General features: G+C 35.2%; 1 pseudogene; it reads left to right on the top strand.

Annotated features, from left to right (window-relative positions):
- Positions 1-1,775: 1,775 nt before the first annotated feature.
- On the top strand, positions 1,776-4,304 carry LOC149561908 (putative disease resistance protein RGA3; annotated as a pseudogene).
- The last annotated feature ends 13,075 nt before the right edge of the window (positions 4,305-17,379 follow it).

Here is a 17,379-nt window from a genome sequence, read left to right as displayed (position 1 = left end):
AAATTATACGATGATTTTGGACTCTGCAGGGACAATTTTTCCCATTAACAGGGTCTCTCCATTTTCTCCAGTCGGTAGATAAAATTCCTCATCCTGGGATGGCTCTTTATATGGCGATCTCAAATCCTGAAATCCATGTAACAATTCACTCTTTATGTCAGCAAGGGTTTCCTACTTTTTATTAGATGTTTGTTGCTCCACACTTCTAGCATATTCATCAATATCAATGGCATTTAACAAATCAGGATATTTTTTGACATGCTCAACAGCCATTTCTTATGTTTCCTCATCCATATCATCTATATCATGTCCAGCTTCTTCACAATATATGTCCTTAGCCATTTTCTTGGCAAATTCATATGACTTTGGATGAATTCTAGTATCATCCAATGGATCCATAACATGGTTTTCAGATATTGCTTGTCCATTCCCTCTAACCCTTAAAAAAACCAATAGCATTTATAAAGACAAGTTGCTTCATAGCCTCTACAATTGGTTGCTATAACTATTACCTGCTCAATAGCTTCATACTTTTCATCTGGAGTAAGGAAATGTTCCAGTGAATGAAGCTTCAATGATAATATTTCTTTGCCAAGACTATATAATATTGCAACCATGGCCAATGGATTTTGAAGATACCGACCAAGAGCCACAACACGCCTCACAATCCCTCTTTGTGTTGGCAACTAGTCCTAAGAGATGCGAGAATTCTCATATAGTGTAGGCAATAATTCATCTGCATAAACAACATTTATTGTGTCCAATCCTTCTGCCAAATCATGTGGATAAACACAAACATAGGGAGGGATAGAGGGAGGACACAAACACACATATTTAGCGGCTAAGTCACAAGGTTCAAGTTTCAATTCGAGTTTGACAATTATGAAGTTCGGATGAACTTGACAATAAATTTGTCTTACATAATTTTTCAAAAATAAATAATATATATGATCACAATTTCCAACAATGGGACAAAAAAGAACTTTGTACAAATGATTGCAAGTATGATTATTTTTTACTTTTCTTTGCTAATAAATAGAATTAAAATAAAAAATAATAATCATTTTATTTATTCTTGACTAACAAAATAAAACTGTGAAAATTCAAGAATAAAAAATAATAATAATGTAGTCTAATTATAAATAAATTAAATCATAAATATTAATACTTTACTCATTATAATCCTTGTGTTTCACTAATTAAATAAGATTAAAAAAAATTACATCAAATTCCAATTCCAATTCGAAAATGAACAACCAAACGCAAGAAAAAGATATTCCCAGTCATATTCTGTTCCAATTCCAATTTCTAAATTGGCAACCAAATGCAGAATATGGATTTGAAAATTCATCTTCCGTGTCAACCAAATAGTCCAACTATCTTCCTAAAATACATAACCAGGTTTTCAAAAACCTAGTTATTAGATAACCTAGTTATGAGAGAAATTCATCTTCCCCAACCAAACGAGGCTTATTGACTCTTTATCTTTATTCTTCTTTCCCTCAAAAATCTAGCTACCGTACACATAGGTATGAAGAAAGGTATTCCAAGTAAGGAATATTGAACAACCTCTCATTTGCATTGCTCTCAAAGGAGTTGCTGCTATAAATCCATACTTTGTTGATGACCATTCTCTCATCAAGTCCAAGCTTATCAAGTTTTGTATCTTAGGTGTGCTTAGTAATTGTATTTTTCTCAAGTCCTTGTGGTACTTGGTTTTTTGTACATAGAAAGTTGAGAGAGGAATTTTACCTGTTCAGTCTCATTTTTGAAAGATGGCATTTTTAGTTGGAGAAGCTCTTCTAGGAAAAGTTTGTGAGATGGTACTTGAGATCGTTGTTCGCAATGTAGTTGAGCGAGCAAACATGGTGGTGCATTTCAGAGAAGATTTCAGGTGGTTAAGCGATGAACTCACGTATTTGAGGGGTATCCTGAAAGATGCTGATCGAAAGTCTCAACAGAGGGAGCATGTCAAGCATTGGTTGCAGAAGATTCACATTATTTCTCTTCTTGCAGAGGATATCTACGAGGAATGTGTTGTAGAGTCCAAGTATAGAAATAACACTCAATTTTGTGGGTTGAGTTATAAGCAATGGATTTTTCACTATAGGATGGGACACAGAATTAAGAAACTCAAGGACTACATCAGCTTTGTTACTGATGATGGTAGGAAGCTGGAGCTATTACATCAAGTTATTTCTACTAATGAAGCATTAGCCAGTACATCATTTCAAATGGTAGGTTGGAAGAGATCTAGTGTTCTACCCAGCGACAATGATTCACACACCATGGGAATAGACTCCAAAGTTGATGACCTACTCATATTGATGGAGGAGAGTGGCTCTCTAGTAATTGCAGTGGTTGGGATGAGTGAGATGGGGAAAACCCATCTTCTTCAACATGTCTACAACCACAACAACATTAAAGAAAGGTATGAGTACTCTATATGGCTTTCAATTTCTCAGTCTTATTCTGTTTTGCAATTACAAAAAAATTTAGTCTTCTAGTTAGATGAAGATTTACATGAGAAGATAAAGGGTAGTGAAGTAAGTGAGGAGGTATTATTTTTGCAAATTCATGAAAGGTTGCAAGGAAAGAGGTGTCTAGTGGTGCTCGATGATGTGTGGCAGGCTGACAGAGAAGATGATTTGTTAGCTAGACTTGGCCTCCCAATTACAAACAATAGCCCATGGAAAATTGTGGTGAGCACAAGAAGTAAGGTGGTTTGTGCAAATTTGAATGCTCAAACTTATGAGATGGAATATTTGTCTGATGAAGACAGTTGGAGGCTTTTCTGTGTTTATTCCTTTGAGGGATCTCAGATGATCAAAGGAGAGCCAAGGAAGCATCTGGAAGAAGTGGGTCGTATGATTGTGAAGCAATGTGGTAATCTGCCACTAGCCATCAAAACAATAGTCATATCTCTGGCAAAGACCAGAATGCCAAGTGATTGGGAGTCCAAGCTCTAGCAGCTGCAAGGGGTCCAAGGGACTACCAACATTGATCCCATCATGCCTATTCTTAGGCTCAGTTATGATTCCTTGTCCCCAATCCTTAAAGCTTTCTTTGCTTATATTTCCTTCTTTCCAGAGGATGAGGAGATAGAATGTGAGTATCTAATATACTTGTGGATTGTGGAAGGCTTTATTCCAGTAAGAGAGCACCAGTTGGATGTGGCATGGGATTGTTTGTATAAACTCACCAATCTCTATTTTCTTTAGTTATGGGAAGAAGTGGATGGATATAGAGACACTCTAACCAAAAATTTTAGAGTTCACGATTTATTGCTTGATTTGGCGATACTAGTATCCAAAGAAAACATAAGTGTTTGTTCTATTGAGGAAACCTCCAAAGATGGAAATGCAGACTGTTGTCAAATTTTACTAGGCAAGAAAGATATAAATGACAATGACATCTCAAAGACTCATCTTGTTTGTCTCTGCATGCTCTCTTTGTCTTAGAATAGGCAGATTAGAAGCATTCCATCAAACTTTTTTACCACTATGAGAGGACTACGCATTCTCGATCTGAGCGGGACAAAAATCTCTAAATTTTCAAAGAGCATTGGGAAGATGAAACTCGTCAAAGTCTTGAATTTGATGGATACAGAGATTAGAGAGATGCCAGAGTGTGTGAGACATCTGAAAAGTCTCTTGTTTCTTGCTGTACCTCCAACATGTGAGAGATTACTAGAATGGATAAATGAAGTTAAATGTCTTTAGCATTTAGAGTGCGACGGGGTTACTGGTCGCATTCTAAAGGGAATATTAGAGCTGGCCTCTTTGAAAACACTCTGAACAGATTAGTTGGATCTATTTGTGGAAGAGGATGAATTCCTCAAGTCAGAGGATTTGACCAAAATGAGTCAACTTCATGAACTATGCTTAAATGTTAACCATGAAATGGAGCTAGAAAAAATCCACACATGGCTAGGAAAGATGCATCATCTATTCATGTAGAATCAGAGCACATCAGAGTTGTTGGAACTATCAAAGAAAATGGCAGAGATGAGAGATCTAGAAACTCTTTATTTAAAGAAGTTTGCAGCACAAATTTGGATATGTGGTTTTGCAAATCTAAGGGAACTTGAGTTGTGTGAATGTGATTGTAGTAATTATCCAGAGTTGTAAACAATGCCCAACCTAGTGAGGTTGGAGTTGTGGAAGAATAAAAGGTGCAGAGAATTTCCAACAACGTTTGGAAATGTGGGAGGGTTTCCACATCTATGCTTTCTCGCATTAGCTGTATTCACTGAATTAGAAGATTTTCCAAAAGTGGAACGGGGGGGGCCATGGAATGCCTAAAGAATGGTATTTCAAATTGGGATGGAAGCGAGTGCACAATGCAAACTATCACTCGAGTTTACAGATCTAAATCAAAAACATTCAGGGACAATGATATTGATAGAATGATGAAATCATTCCAAGTTGAAATGAAGCAAAGGTATAGGATACCACCTATGCTGATAAAGAAATATGAGGATGAACTGTGTGTCATGGTAGAAATAGATTTCACATGCATGGATGTAGTAGTTCCTCGAATAAAGTTCATTGAACCTATGGGTTATGAAATGAGCGATGAACTAATTGAAGGCTATGTGTAGATAATTCTACACTCTAAAGTAGATTCTAGATGCCCCAGATGGGGTACATATACTAAAAATATGAAAGAGGTCCAAAAAAATCTAATGGACAAGGACATCAAGAAGAAAGTAGACAAAGTAATTAATTCTATCTTAAAAGAATCAAGGATGTCAAGAAAATCTAATTTGAAGAGGTGAAAGGAATAGCCTTGGAGATGAAGTATAGCAGTCAAACTAAACTATTAACTCCTACACCCATTGCAATGGTCAGACCTAATGTAGAGGTCATAGTTGCATAGACAAGTGTGCAAGCACCTGTAGTGCCATATGCAACAGTTGCATAGTAGCAACCCTTAAGGAACCAAAAGAAAATAGAGGAAGCATCAGTGCCAAGAAAGTCTACAAGGTTTGAGAAAACAAAACCTATGCAGATCCCCTCTCCTAAGAAGAGAATTAAGAAAACAACAAATGGACCAACTAAAAGGAGAAAAATCCTACAGATTAGTTCCTCGAAATCTAAAGAAGAGATTGGTTATAGACATAGCAGAGCTTGCAAATCAAGAAGTAAAGGCTTCAGTAGGAAGGAAAGCATGGAACCCAAAGGTAGAAAATCTTAATATGCAAATTATTAATGATACAAAGTTTTGTGCAATTGAATAAGTATTATGACTTGTAGAATAATATGGATAGGAGACAGCTAGAAAATGTTGTAGTTAGGAACATGATTCTAAAAGATAAAAGGTTTGATAGCATAAAAGGTCAAATCCCTAAAGATTTGTATAATAGATTGAGAAATAGAAAGAGTAGAGCAATTGAGGAAGATAAACAAATAAGGATGAATATGGTGAAAAATCTATGTATAGTAAACAATGAGGAAGAGTTTAAAAAAATACTAAAAGGTATGGCACCCTTACCAAGGAATAAGAAGAGATCCATTCTTCTTATAGGAGGAAATTATGAAGAGGTAAATATTGAAACTTAGAAAACAATAGTCACATACATGTTGACTATGCCTAAGGAGACTGAGAAGAGTGTGTAATCAGGGGAGACAAGCCCTTCTATGGTACTAGTCAGTCCTTAGCTAAAACTTCAAGTCTAAGTGATTCACCAGACATTACCATTGATAGTGAATCCATGCAAGTAGATAAAACTAATGTAACAGTGGATAGAACTGAAGATCCACTCAAGGATTTTGGCTCTAGCATTGTTGGCAATGTTGTTGATTAAAGTAGTCCTACTGATGAAGAAGAAGAGCAGGAGCAAAAGAAAGAAGATGTATCTTTTGAGAACAAATTTGAAACTATGTCAACTAGCACTAAGGTAGCTACTACATGTGCATCCATAACCATAGTAACAGTAAAACCCTCTACACCACCTACACAACTGGTAGTGGCCACCATAGCAGTATAATCAGATGATGAAGATGAAGCACAAAACCTTATATCTTCTTTGAGTAAATTCCTTGAAAAGAAGAATTTGGTTAAGCTAATTGAGAAGACTTTCACTTTAGTTTTGGATAGATTAGAGAAGATAGTAAGTTCTACAGGGAGTAGTAATTGTGTGCAAAACTTTTGACAATGAGTTTACAATGCTTACCAATGTTGCTACAATGCAAACACAAACTAAACATGATGGTAATCTTCTTAATACTATGTGTACAAATATAAGGAATGATATAGAAACATTAAATATATGCATTAAGGTATTGAGGCATAGTATGGAGGAAGGAAAGTAGATATATGCTAAGTGCAACTTGGCATACCTTCACCTTCATAGTTTTGATGCATAGATCAAGGGAAATATAACTGAGCTATAGACTCTTATTGATAACTTTCCGAAATAATAGCAAAAGTTAGAAAATTTTGAGCATTCAATGGAAGAAATTCATGATAGCATCCGAGATATACAAGTAGAAAAAGAGAAAGCCCTAAAAAGATTTACTTTTTTGAGAGATCATTTATCCCCACAAATTACATTGTTATAGAATCAGTTGGAGGAATGCTTGGCAGCTAAAACTTCATATGAGAAGTTTGTGTCTATAGACTTGAATGTAGTAGAGTTAGCCACATATGCACTATGTGTACTAATAAGTGTGCCAGATGAACTGAAAGATAGTTGGAAGAAACACCTTGTGTAGTTGAAGATTGACTTCAGTGATTGTTTCTCAAGATTTTGATGTAACATTCAGATTTTGACAAGATTTTCTTTTTGTTGACACCTTTGTCATTGATGTCAAAGGGGAAGAAATAAGGAAAATTGTAATTATATAGTTTTATTTTGAAGTATAGTAGTAAGCTTTGCTTCAAGAAAAATTTGTAATGGGAGTTATAAGGGATGTAATCTTTTTCTTGAAACATGAATATAATGTTTTTATTGTGTTATGTATGTTTGTTTACTTTGATTGGTATGACAACATTTTTGGGACTTAGCCAATTTTTCCAAAATGTTGCCATCAATGCCAAATGGGGAGATTGTTGAAAATATGACCAATCAGTCAAATAAGATGAGATATGTGGTTGTCATTTATGGCAACATATGGTTTATAGTATAGCTATGATTGTTTGTGATGGAAAATTGTCTAAGTATTGGACAATGTTACATCAACATGATGAGATTTATTGATCGTGGAATATTCCTTTGGAATATTCTTTTGTGAAATTGACTATAGATGCATGATGTCATCCTAATGATGTATACAAGTGTACATGTCCATACAGTCAACCAAGTTCAAGTTATGAAGGAAATATCGATGTAGATACTTCACTGTATAGAACAGAGCAAGTCATCAAATTGAGTTGTACAACTTAAAGAATTACTTTGATTATTAATTATTTATGAGCCAACTCTAAGGATGATATGTGAGCCAACTAAGGAAGGATTTATTAATATGATTGATACAAGTAAAGAACTTCATTTGTGAAGTTAGGTGTGAATGAAAGTGAATGCAAAATCATGTTATGTGATATGATAATGCAAGATATGATGTGAATTGATATATGCGTAGTTACTCGTTTATGACATTGAGCGAACATGAAGGAAGATTGTTTATAGTCTATCAAAGGCTTGTATGAAGAGCTGACAATTAGAATATTTTTGAAATACAACAAGTGATACAGTATTGTATGTATATCTATTCTCTTAAAGAACTTAATTGTATAGTTGCATGTTAGGGTAGTGGGCTCTTCTTGCACACATTTGTATATGATCCACCAACTCCTAATAGGGTTGAAGAAACTACTAATAGGGTTGAGGCTTCTAACAAGACCTAGTCTCCTAATAGGGATTTGAGACACTATACATTCTTCATAGACTCCTAACAGGGTCAATATCCTTAACCAGATTCTTTATATAGTAAATCATCTTCTGGGTTTCATCCCTATCGGAGTTTTCCCTTGGCTAGGGTTTCCCTAGTTATAAAAATATGGTGTTATGAGCTCTTTTTATGTATGGTTGTTTATATTGTTAAGTATTATTGGTTTACTTTCTTATGCATGTGGCAAAGTAATTAATAATATCCAGTTATGAGCAAAAAGATTGAAAATATAATTTCCAATTTTATTTAATTTAATTTATGTAATAGAAGTTATTTATGACATTTCCATTTACTTTGAAGTTATCATGGTTTATATGTGCTAAAGAAATGATTTATGAAATTGCATTTAGTGGGGTACCTTTATTTTTTATGCACCTAGATATTATCTACCTATTTGTTTGTATATGAAATGTACATGACTTCTTTTGTGTACTATTGATATATACAATCATTAAGATTCACACACAAGTTAAAATGAGAGTAAAATATAATGTAACATTTGTACAACTATTATAATTTCTATTTAATTTTTGTGAATGTGAAGGGAATAGAATTTGCTAAATTTTTGTACTAACAAATGATATAATCATGAATGCAAAGTTGAGTTCCTTTATTGAACTTTCATTTCTCACTCGAGCACATTTTCATATATTAAGCCTCACACTATTTGTACATATGTTCTATTCTATTCACCTTAATTATCAACTTATTATCTCTATTAGTACAATTTTGTCAAAAATATTCCATTTTTATATTGATTTCGATACTCTTTTCTAGTCACAACACAAATACATTTAATTTAATAGACATGTATATCTAAATTTCACAAGTTAAAATCTACTTTTCTTTAGAATTACTATTAGGATCAGAATTAGAATTAGAATTAAATTAAAGATCAAAATCTGCTTTTCTTTAGAGTTATTATTAGAATCGGAATTAGAATTAGAATTAAATTAAAGATCAGAATTAGATTAAAGATTAAAATTAGAATTAGAATTAGAATTAAATTTAAGATCAAAATTAATTATAATTAGGTTAAGGGTAAAATTTTAGATTTGGTACACAATAAGAGTTGGATCAAAATTAAAGATTCTCCAAGTATTAAGGGTGAAGGAAAAAGGAATAATACATCATTTAAACAATATTTGAGAAATAAATATTATCCCAATTGTTTGTGAAATATTATCCTTTTCTTGTGTTCATCATTTTATCATTATTCTCCGATAAAGGTCATGTTTGTGATTACTTTCATTTGTACAGGTGTTCATGTATCAACTCTTAAGTGTAGAAAGCATTCGTTTATCCAATTCTTCCCTTCATGAAAAGCAAAGCATCTGTAGACATCATATTTAATATTATAATATATGGTAATGTAATACAATATATATAATATAATATAATATAATATATATAAAATATAATATAATAATAAAAAAGTAATATATTATAATATAATAATAATATATTATATAATAATAATAATATTATATTATAATATATATAAAATATAATATAAAAATATATAATATAATAATAAAAATGTAAGATATTATATGTTATAGTTAATATATAATATTGTGGGCATATCAGATATCTGATTACTGCACATAACATAAAATAAAAACACAAACCCGCAAGCCCTCTTATTACGTTAATTTGGGGCTAGTATTGCAAGAGCAATCAGATATACGATTCAAGATTGGATATCAGATATTAAGGCAATTTTTTTTTTTCCAACTCATTTTTAACCTAAATTCAATAGATTTTAGGATGATTTTGTTTTTTTTAGTTGAAACTAGGGTTTTTTGGAAAAAAATGGTTAAAATTAATTTTTTTAAAAATATATATTACGTTTTGCAATTCAATAGGAATGGTTGATCAGAATGATGACATTGAGGTAGGGAATAATATTCCTCATAACCCCCCACCAAATGATCTATTACCCCCACAAAACTGTCCACCAAATGATCCTCTACCCCATCAAAGCCCTCCTTGAATCGAGGATTTGATAAATGAAAATCTCACCAAGTTGAGAGGTTTGCATAGAACATATAATAATGTACCTGCATTGGCTCCTATGTTATCCACATTAAACACCGTAGTGTACAACATTGAAACCCTTACAAACCAACAAAATGCCGCTCTTCATTGGCATGATGAAATGCACGAGATGTTTGATGATGGTTTGGATTATGATGAGGTTGTGGCCCACAACATAACCAAAGATGATTTGGCTAGCTTTTTTGTGAACTCAAAAAAGGGTTTACCAGTCGACCCAAAAAAATCCAAACTATCTATTAAATGGTGCACAAATGACACCATGCGTGCAAACTTTTGGGATCATTGGTGGATGGTTTTTGATATCCCTCCACATGGTAATTTAGACATACCATTTTATTTCCTTAGAAATTTATATGAAAAATTTGTGTTGAAACTTAAAGTGAACTATTAGAGCATGAAACCCAACATGGGCTTAGGACTAGGAGCTCCTTAGGATAGACCCTCTTCCTAGTGGAAGAAACCTGGCACTTTTGTCCCCCCCCTCCACTGATATCTCCCCCCCTCCTTGAGTGCAGCATCCAAATATTATGACAGAGGCTAGCTCTCAAACCATCAAATCCATTCATAGGCTGAGTAGCCTAATGATATCTTAGGCTAGGTCAGTCCTGCCTCCTCGTGTTGATGATGTTGGTGCTAGTTTATCATTGGCTATCTCATCAAATGTTTGTGTGCCTTAAACTTGCATTACATGCAAGAATATTTGCCTAGGTCCCATAGGTGATCTTCCTGAGTATCATTTTGTATTAGATAAGGATACACCAGACACACATGTAGAGGCTATAGACCCTGATGTGAGAGAGGAAGGGAATGCAAAGGCATGGACTCCTTTAGTGTCAGTACGTGTATATATATTTTTCTTATGACATATGCAATTTAAAGTTAATTTTTATAATAGAGTAATTTTAATTTTTAAGCCATATTGACTTTTATATGTATGTGATCTTCATTCATGTTTAGTTGATGACCAAGGAGGAGCTCAGACAGATTAATGATGTCATGCTCTTAGCCATTTCTTTTGGCCTTGAGACATCTATGGTACGTTATGTTGTATTCGCATTTTTTTTCTATTTGATATTGTAGCATATATGGTTGCTAATCTTTCTTTTATCTTGTAGGTACCACCTATCCTAAGGGGACAATGTGAAGGGGGTAAGCCAGCACGCATTGACAAAGGAAAGGTAATTAGGTGCTTTTTATTTGATTAAATATCAATGCATTCTTGTAAAATGTTTCTGGTAATTCCATTTAATTACATTATTTATTGTATATAGGGCATGGCTACTGGCAATGAGCCTATATAGAATATGTGTCATAGACCATCACGGATTTCCATTCACACTGAGAGCACCATTGTATGTATAAGTATCATTTTTTTTTATTATCCTTATCTTCATAAATAAATTCAAAACTGATTTCCATGATATTAACAACTACTATTTTGTATCTCATAGGAGACTCCTAGTGCACATGAGGTCCAACAGGAGAGTTATGTAGATTTGATGATGTGACCAATCTCTCCTAAGGAGGAGCCCACAATAGTAAGTTGTAGTTTGAATTCATGATTAAATATGTTATAAATTTAGCATGCTATGAATTATAATGTTATAGTTTAAATTGTAGATTCATCTGACAAACGTATTTGAACACATACAACCCACAATCAAAGAGGTACAAGCATTGCTGAGGGCATACGAGAGGACTCCTGACCAGTGTAGGAGGTCGATGAGAGAGGTATTTATTATGAAATTTTGATAGTATAAATATTCATTACAAAAAATATCATTATGCATTTGAGTAATTCAATGTTAGATACAAAGAATCATATAAATTTAGTAGTCTAACTTTGGGTTTTCCTTTTTTGTTTATGTAGGAGGCATCTGATCCACCTAGTGCAAAGAAGAGGTTGCATTTTGATCATCCACTAGCACCCTAGGATAGTATAGTTTTCATAGAATGCATCATGAGACATTTTGAGATGGCATATGCCACATTGTATACAAAAACATTGATATTATACATATTTTGATGGCATGATCAGCCACATTTTGTGTATGGATCTATGTATTTTGATATATATTTGAGTACTTTGTCTATGGATACATGATCTTTGATATATATTTGTGTAAAATTTTGTCTATAGATACATGTATTTTGATATATATTTTTTTCATTTATGTGCACAATGATATACATATTAATTTAGTATCTAGTATTGTTCAATTTATCATGGATCATGTGTATTGTTCATGTTTATGGAATATCATTAATTTTGATTATGTTTTTTATATTTGATTCAAATTAAATAATTTTTAAATAACATTTTAACAACCTTTATTATCAAATTTGGATGCAATGTATAATTTGAAGTGCTATCATGACATAAACACACTTGTTAACCTCCTACACAAGGTTCAAATAACCCCAAATCTAATTTTAAACTCCACCTTCAACCTTGAAACTAACTCTTGGCATCAAATCTAATCTCAACATAGTTAAGGACTCCACTCCTCAACCATGGATTCTATTCCCAACCACCAAGTCATTCATAGATTCATAATCTTTAATAACTAGCACTTCACTTTGTTACTATCCTCATACTACAACTTTTCAATTTCAACATAACTTCAAAATATCTCAACTTAAGAGACTTGATTGGACAGTTCATCAATAGCCCTCACGAGCTCTAAGTTATTTTAGGCCTCAGCATCATCATCCTGTAGCATTCAATAGTTCATTGATAGCCCTCACGAGCTCTGAGTTATGACCTTTGGAATATTGACCTCGAAATGCACTTAGAGCACCTTGGAGACTTCTCAGTATGAGGTGGCCACGAACGATGGGTGGTCTTTGTGGTGGGAACAAGGGTGTGACTAGGGTTCACTAGCCCACCTAGAGCTAATGGCATTGACGATTTGATGCCAAGATCAGCAGTTTCAAAGTTACGCTATGGTGCACCTATGAACTAAGGTACACTACGAGTTTTGGCATCGAGCAAGATCGCTGTGCCAAATCCAAAAATAATGTGATCTCTAAAAAATGAGATAGGTTATTTTAGGCATTAGCATCACCGTCTTGTAGAATTCAATAGTTCATCGATAGCCCTCACGAGCTCTGATTTATGAGCCTCAGAAGATCAACCTCAAAATGCACTTAGAGCACTTTGGAGAGTCCTCGGTACAGGGTGGCCGCAGATGATGGATGGTCTCCATGGCTGGAACAAGGGTGTCACTAGGGTTCACCCACCCACCTAGAGCTAATGGTACTAATGATTTGATGCCAAGATTAGTGGTTTCAAAGTTATGTTGTGGTGCACCTATGAACTAAGGCACAGTACGAGTTTTGGCATCGAGCAAGATCATTGTGCCGAATCCAAATAGAATGTGATCTCTCAAAAATGAGATAGATTATTTTAGACCTTAGAATCACCATCCTATAACTTTAAATAGTTCATCAATAGCCCTCACGAGTTCTGAGTTATGACCCTCAGAAGATCGACCTCGAAACACACTTAGAGCACCTTGGAGACTCCTCGATACGGGGTGGTTGCGGATGATTGATGGTCTTTGTGGCTAGAACAAGGGTGTAACTAGGGTTCACCTACCCACTCAGAGCTAATGGTGCTAACAATTCAATGCCAAGATCATCGGTTTCAAAGTTACACTGTGGTGCATCTATGAATTGAGGCACACTGCGAGTTTTGGCATCGAGCGAGATCATTGTGCCGAATCTAAACGGAATGTGATCTCTTAGAAATGAGATAGGTTATTTTAGGTCTCAACATCATTGTCCTATAGCATTCAACAATAAATTGATAGCTCTCAGGAGCTCTGAGTTATGACCCTCGGAAGATCGACCTCGAAATGCACTTAGAGTACCTTGGAGACTCCTCGGTACGAGGTGGCCACGAATGATGGATGGTCTTTATAGCCATAAAAAGGGTGTGACTATGGTTCACCCGCCCACTCGGAGCTAATGGCATTGACAATTCGATGCCAAGATCATCGGTTTCAAAGTTATGCTATGGTGCACCTATGAACTAAGGCACACTGTGAGTTTTGGCATCGAGTGAGATCGTTGTGCCGAATCCAAATGGAATGTGATCTCTTGAAAATGAGATAGGTTATTTTAGGTCTCAACATCAGTATGCTATAACATTTGATAGTTCATTGATAGCCCTCATGAGCTTCGAGTTATGACCCTTGCAAGATTGACCTCAAAATACACTTGGAGCACCTTGGAGACTCCTCGGTATGGGGTGGCCGCAAATGATGGATGGTCTCCATGGTTGAAACAAGGGTGTGACTAGGGTTCACTCACCCACCTGGAGCTAATGGCACTGACGATTTGATGCTAAGATTAGTGGTTTCAAAGTTATGCTATGGTGCACCTGTGAACTAAGGCACATTGCAAGTTTTGGCATCGAGTGACATCGTTGTGCCAAATACAAACGGAATGTGATCTCTCAAAAATGAGATAGGTTATTTTAGGTCTCAACATCACCATCTTGTAGCATTCAATAGTTCATCAATAGCCCTCATGAGCTCCGAGTTATGAACCTCGAAAGATCAACCTCGAAATGCACTTAGAGTACCTTAGAGACTCCTCAGTATGGGGTGGCCACAGACGATGGATGGTCTCCATGGATAGAACAAGGGTGTGACTAGGGTTCACGCTCCCACCCAGAGCTAATGGCACTGACGATTCAATGCCAAGATTAGTGGTTTCAAAGTTACGCTGTGGTGCACCTATGAACTGAGGCACACTACGAGTTTTTGCATCGAGCAAGATCATTGTGCCGAATCCAAATGGAATGTGATCTTTCAAAAATGAGATAGGTTATTTTAGGTCTTAACATCACTGTTCTATAGCATTTGATAGTTCATTGATAGCCCTCATGAGCTTCAAGTTATGACCCTCAGAATATTGACCTCGAAACGCACTTAGAGCACCTTGGAGACTCCTCAATACGGGGTGGCTGCAGAAGATGGATGGTCTCCGTGGCTAGAACAAGGGTGTGACTAGGATTCACCTGCCCACCCGAAGCTAATGGCACTAATGATTTGATGCCAAGATCAGTAGTTTCAAAGTTATGTTGTGGTGCACCTATGAACTGAGGCACACTATGAGGTTTGGCATTGAGCGAGATTGTTGTGCCGAATCCAAATGGAATGTGATCTCTCAAAAATGAGATAGGTTATTTTAGGCCTCAGCATCACCATCCTATAGCATTTGATAGTTCATCGATAGCCCTCATGAGCTCCGAGTTATGACCCTCGAAAGATCGACCTCAAAATGCACTTAGAGCACCTTGGAGACTCCACGGTACGGGGTGGCCGGGGATGATGGATGGACTCTGTGGCTAAAAAAAGGGTGTGACTAGGGTTCACCCACCCACCTAGAGCTAATGGTGCTAACAATTCAATGCCAAGATCAGCAGTTTCAAAGTTACGTTGTGGTGCACCTATGAACTAAGGCACACTGCGAGTTTTGGCATCGAGTGAGATTGTTGTGCTGAATCCAAACATGATGTAATCTCTCAAAAATGAGATAGGTTATTTTAGGCCTCAGTATCACCATCCTATAGCATTTGATAGTTTATTGATAGCCCTCACGAGATCTAATTTATGACCCTCGAAAGATCGACCTTGAAACGCACTTAGAGCACCTTGGAGACTCCTCAGTACGGGGTGGCTGCAGATGATGGATGGTCTCTGTGGTTGGAACAAGGATGTCACTAGGGTTCACCTACCTACCTAGAGCTAATGGAACTGAAAATTTGAATAGTTCTAGCTATTAGGAGTTAGATTTTGAAAAGTTGTCAAGAAAATTGCAAAAGTTGCTAAGCAACTTTTTGCAATTTTTGCACTAAGACAAGTTTAATTACAAATTTGTTTACAAATGGACTCTATAAAAACCTAGGGACCTTAATAATGTTCTAAACATCTAGATTTACCTAAAAAACATGGAATTTACCAAAAATCTACATTATTGGACCAATTGATGACCAAGGCTTATAGTTGCACCATGGGGTCTTATGTCCATTACAATGTGGATTGTCATAGGGAGATTATTAGATCTATCCATAGACCTTATTACATCAAGAAAAGAAAAATGATTAGGTGCTTTTCACTAGTGTTCCATGTATTGATGTGATAAAAAAAGTGTATAGAATGGTTAGTGATTGTACATACCTCATGTATACGTTACTTGATTTATTTATTTTTGATGAGATGTGGTTGGTATGTGATCGATTAACAAGCTTTCTTAGCATGAGAAATGTTGGATAACCAATCCATTCTCCTACTAATTGAAATAGGTCTTCCTAAGGGCTCAACATGTTTGGGTGATATTGAATCCACACGAAAATTACTTGCTCTTCTAGAGATGTTAAAGGGTGTATGCAAAGGGACTAGCATCCTTTAATATTATAGAATTTCATTTTTGTGAATTTTTATGGATATTCATTTGGAAACATGTCATGCATTATTGAAAATTATTTTTATTAGATGTAATAGATATGTGGATGATCAACAAGCCTGTAATTCATTAATGTTATTGGACTAAGAACCAGTTTTCCTCTCAGTTGGAAGTGTGGGCCTAAGTGTTCAACACTAATGGGTGATGTTGAACCACCTTGGTAATGACTAATTCATTTGGGGAGGCTTGAGATTACATTCAAAGGGATACTTGTCGATTTTACACAATATTAGCATCATAAAATCACTTTTTGTTTCAATGCCTCATTGCGAATGAGTATTCAAACTTATTGACACCTTCCCCAAATTGTTTTTTAAGAAATCAAGTATTCTAATTGTTCATCCGTACTTTCTAGATTTTTCTTATTTGATTAGTTTGATAAAAATAGTTTTAATAATCATAATGTCAGCTCTATGTCAAATAAGAAAAAAGCCAAACTTTTAATAAGATATCCACAAGCAATTATCTTTCATATAGTTATAAATGCTCTTAAAATTGTCTTTATAGACTTGTATCACATGCAAATATGATTTGCAAGAACTTGTTCAATATCTTCCTCTTATAATTCCTTACAAAGAACCTACCAAAATACAAATTAGAATGTGCAACTAATTTAATTGAACTGTGACACCTTTTGACCCATTAAATAATGACATATATCCCTAAGGGTCCTAAGACACCTAAGGACATATTATAATACTTCGTATGGGTCAAAGGGGGTCATAGGTTGACCTATTACACTCTTTGCTAGAGGTTCTAGGTCCCTTAGGGACATATTAGAATAGTTCCTATGGGTTGAAGGGGCTCATAGGTTGACCTATAACCCCCTTTGACCTATTACATTATGACATATGTTCCTAGGGGTCCTAAGGACATATTAGAATGCTTCTTATGGGTCGAACGAGGTCATAGTGTGACCTATGATAGCCTTCAACCCATTACATGA

This window comes from Cupressus sempervirens, chromosome 4, assembly GCF_028749045.1.
Source record: "Cupressus sempervirens isolate cs-2001-9-10 chromosome 4, ASM2874904v1, whole genome shotgun sequence".
Taxonomy (NCBI): domain Eukaryota; kingdom Viridiplantae; phylum Streptophyta; class Pinopsida; order Cupressales; family Cupressaceae; genus Cupressus; species Cupressus sempervirens.
This window is presented reverse-complemented; position numbering and strand designations above follow the sequence as displayed.